General features: G+C 41.2%; 1 long non-coding RNA gene across 1 annotated transcript; it reads right to left on the bottom strand.

Annotated features, from left to right (window-relative positions):
* Positions 1 to 3680: 3680 nt before the first annotated feature.
* Positions 3681 to 4416, bottom strand: LOC120562824. The gene is made up of 2 exons (XR_005639852.1): positions 4259 to 4416; positions 3681 to 4152 (listed from the first exon to the last, which is right to left on the bottom strand). It is a non-coding gene; the product is annotated as an uncharacterized LOC120562824 (long non-coding RNA).
* Positions 4417 to 4696: the final 280 nt, after the last annotated feature.

The following is a 4696-nucleotide window of genomic DNA, read 5'->3' as shown; positions in this document are numbered from 1 at the left end:
TCTCGCTCTCTGACTCACGTTCAGGAACGTTTTCCCTCAATAACAGAAACCACCCACTTCCAGACAGAGGCACAGGATGCACCCTGCATTGGGGGGGGCGGGGGAGGAAATCCTATTTGATTTTTTACAAAAGCTTCTTCAGCAGACCCTCTTCTTGACTTAAAAAAGCTAAAATACAATCCCCCTAATATCTCAAAATTGGGACTGTATGACTATAATGGATGATGCATCCTATAAAAGAGAGAGAGAGTGATGTGTCATACAAAAGGGATTAAAGTGTTAAAGTGTCTCCTTAAATGTAAAAGGCAGCTTTATTTATTAATCTAAAAGTAGAATGTCTTCATTATCAACATCCACGTTTTGTTGTTTGTCATAAATGTATTATTTTAAGATATTGGGGGGGAGGTCTAAAGAAAATAGTAATACTTATGGTGAGGGCTTCCTTATAAAACAAATTTAACAGGAAATGTAGCCCTCTTTCTCCCTCCTGCCCAATAATTTTAATATAGTCCCTTTTCAATTGAAGTGGCAGTCAGAGCACCAATCAGTGTTACCAACTTAGCTACTTTTCAGATCCCCTTAGCGACTTTTTTTTCACAAAAGTGACTAGCAACAAATCTGGCGACTTCCTGTAGTAAAGACGCCAGTCAGGGCTGGACTGGGACAAAAAAATCGGCCCTGGCATTTTTGGGCCAGGCGGCCCACACCCACCGTGATTGGTCAGACAAATTCCCTGCAGACAGTCCTCTTAAAATATGCGCCTAAATGAGTTGCCTAGTGTTTCAGCGTTCATGTGATCATTTTGGATCCTTCAAGAGGGGACTCAAGACTTATCTGTTGATCTTACACTTAAATAATTCATTCATTCTTAGAGTTATGATTTGTATATTTATGGTATTTTTATAATTTTTTATTATTGATATTTGATATTGTATTGTCATTATTTTTATTATTACTGTTTTGCTTAATATTGGCTTAGCAACTTTAAAAACTGTTTACTGTTAATTTTAACTATTGTAAGATTTATATTTTGTCGCTTTGGACACAAGTGTCTGCTAAATACTGTAACCATAACTCTGACCCTTCCCAAAAGCTACAATAAAGCTGAGAGTAGTATATGCCCTGGAAAAGAGCACCAATACAAGAGAAGCTAATTAAGCCATTCAAGGAACACTGATGCTTATATCAACACTGATTTTATAGATCCCACAGACTTTTCAGCTACCCAACAGGCTAACCGCTAGCATTTTCAATGTAAGCTTAAGCAGTTACCTGACAGCCACTAACTTTAATGTTACAGCCAAACTGGTTGTTGTCGTTATGACGTGACACACTCGCGCGCGCGCACGAACACACACACACACACACACACACACACACACACACACACACACACACACACACACACACACACACACACACACACACACACACACACACACACACACACACAGCCTCCCTCCCTTCCTGAGAGTCCCTGTTAATTTGTCTAGTCCTTACCACATCGTCATATACTCTCTCTTCCATCTTTTCCTCACTCGCCTCCTCCTCGCCTCCCTGACATCGTTGTTTCTGCTTCTATAGCCAAATATATAGCTAAACTTCCAGCATTAGTTTGGGCTATAACTATTACAGCTCACGTCTCGGGGCCGGGAGGCGTGGCCATAGTGGGATTCGTAAATTTGCGGGCCGGAGTGGGGAAGGGGGTTCCTGGATTTCATTGGGTCAGGCCAGTGCCAATAAAGAAAATTAACCAATGGGCCGCTGTGAGTTTTTTATGGGCCGGCCCGGCCCAAAAATAAAAAAAGGCCTATTTACATCGGCGATTCGGCCCAAAAGTCCGTCGGCCCACCGGGAAAAAGCCCGGTATGCCAGATGGCCAGCGAACACGCAAGGTATTTCTCTCGTGACAGGGTGCGAGGCGGCGGCCGTTAGACCTGTACAAGAGACAGCGAGACGCGACGGGAGAAAGACGCCGGTGAGCTGGCCTGGCCCTGCAAGCCAGCCTTCTTTGAGAATTCTTCATCGATCTTTCTACTTCCCTTTGTAGAATTTATTTTTTTACTTCAAAGATATAGCTACCTAAGTAATAATTATAATTTAACATTCCTTTAGTGAGTTTCTGATTATTTGGCTATAGATTTATATTTCTTTCTATCTACCTTGCTGACGCATATTTTTTGTACAACATTCTTGACCCACATCAGATGGAGCTGCTCCTCAAATGAGTTCAACAATGTTACATATTGGCATATATTGCTTCATCGCAGTCAGTCTGTATAGGAAACAAGATTAACTCACTCTCTTCTCTCATGTAGGAAATAATAAAGAAATGAAGAAAAATGTAGATGCACATGATCATCGACGTAAATGCCGGAGCACTGTTAACATAGCACCAGAAAGCAGATGTTTTTGTTTTTTTACAGCTTTATTATTCAAGGTTTCACTTTTGACATTGACATGTTTGTTTAAACTGAGGTAAATGACTAAAACCTTTTTGTTGCAGCATACTGAGGGAGCACCACATCTTTATCTGTTTTCAGTGAGCTCATGCGAGGTGTTGGTGCATCCTTAGACCTCCCCCTGCTGGCAGAATAATGGTGTTTAGTTTAAGAACCTGAAACCCAACGATGTGTGTATGTTTCTGGTGTCTGTTCACAATGGCATTTATTTTATGGAGTGTCTATTTGCACCCCCGGTACGAATAGCCTCGGCCACACAGCTGAGCTATTTACACCCTGTGACGTAACAACAAAAAAACGTTGCTCGCGTGCACCGAAATCATGGCGGACGTTCATCTTCCATGACCGCAGAAACTGGCATATTAGGGAAGTTTTGTCTCTAAAGTTTATAACAATTTAATTTCTAGCGGAAAATGGATACTACAGTTGCGCTTTCTGTCTTCAGTGAAAGCATACAACCGTTAGTTTGTTAGTTAGTACCTATTTTTTTGTATACAGTATGGTTACCTAGCAACCGAGGCTTGAAGAAACCAAGTGGTAAAAAGTTGTTTAATTTCCTGAAAGAATTGCTAGGTGAGTGGTTAGTGCGCTTGCCTTTGGTATGGGCGTTTGGAGTTAGATTCCCCTGTGGGGTGATCTTATTTTTTGGAATAATAACTTTGGATTGGATAATTTGCATGCAATTGCGCAAGTCAGGACCCGCGAACGCGTATTATTATTTTATTTTTTTTTGCAGGGTGGTAGGGGAAGACTCATGAATATGCCTGCTCTGGTTGGGTTGGTTAGGTTTAGGCAAGAGGAGTGGGATGGTTATGGTTAGGGTAAGAATGTCAGGGCGATAATATTCCAAAAAGGTGTAATACATGAGTAGTATGGATAACTATGTGTAAATATATGCCAAGGTACTGTAAATGCACAGGGGTGCAAATAGCATACATTGATATTTGTACCAGGGGTGCAAATAGCATACACTTCTAATTGTACCAGGGGTGCAAATAGCATCCACTTCTAATTGCACCAGGGTACAAATAGCATACTGCTAATTGTACCAGGGGTGCAAATAGCATACTGCTAATTGTACCATGGGTGCAAATAGCATACACTGCTAATTGTACCAGGGTACAAATAGCATACTGCTAATTGTACCAGGGGTGCAAATAGCCTCACCCTTTTATTTTATTTTTTTTATGTACACATCTTTTAAATGTCTAACAGCGATCACATTTCAATGCTTTATTTGAAAAACATAACTTACTGTTTTTTAACAACTGTCACTGTTATTAAAAGCATCACCAAAATCCCTCCTGCTCCAGAAGTGATGATAATATAAAGATTCTGCATCTTACCTGTCCAAACAGAAACCATGTAGTGTAATTTTACTCTTTCTCAATACAAAGTTCATTCCTTCAGTGTTCAGGTGAATGTCATGTGCTTCTGAAAATAAAAAATAAAAAACGTTAGGTAAAGGGAGTGTGAGGTTGGCATTGCCCAGGGTGTTGAGAAGATCCAAACTTTGCCCGCAGAGTCCCAGTGGTAACAAAGCCATGTTTCTCTACCTCGGTGCTTGGCAGGACTCTGTCAGAAAGCACAAAATAGACCATGCTGGGAGGCTTGGACTCCGCAATGCACACACACTTTACCATATCTGCCTCAGAGGAGCAGGCAGAAGCCGTCTTAATCTCAGGGGCATCTGTAAGCACAAGGAATGGAGTTATGAGTTCGTCCTACTTTATTATAGTACTTTTATATATGTGTTTAAATGAAAACTCTCCTTATTTTTACACTTGTTTACTTACATAACACATTAAGCTGCACAGGGGTTGAAATGCCTCGTCCTACTGCATTGATGGCAGTACAGTACAGAGCTCCTGTGTGTCTGGAGACATTTGGCAGCATGTAGATGTTTCCTTGATGCAGCTGAGCACCAGTTTCATTATGCCACTGATAGCTGCTGGCGGGGGTGGAGCATCACGTGAGATACGCATCCTCCCTAGCCCTCTACTATCTGACTTGTGCTCAACGGTCAACTTTATGGGGATTTGATGGAAACACAAAATTAACACCTTATGTACCATGAGTGGTTATATTTTGGATATTCTTTTTACGCCTGCGCGCGTATACTAAAATGTCAAATGTCAACCTCATGTGGGTGCTAGAGGAAAGGTTAGGGGATCAACAAAGTCATGGATGTATCCTCTGGGTACCACCAATGTTGATTACAAAATGTCATGACA

This window comes from Perca fluviatilis, chromosome 7 (assembly GCF_010015445.1).
Source record: "Perca fluviatilis chromosome 7, GENO_Pfluv_1.0, whole genome shotgun sequence".
Lineage (NCBI taxonomy): Eukaryota > Metazoa > Chordata > Actinopteri > Perciformes > Percidae > Perca > Perca fluviatilis.
This window is presented reverse-complemented; position numbering and strand designations above follow the sequence as displayed.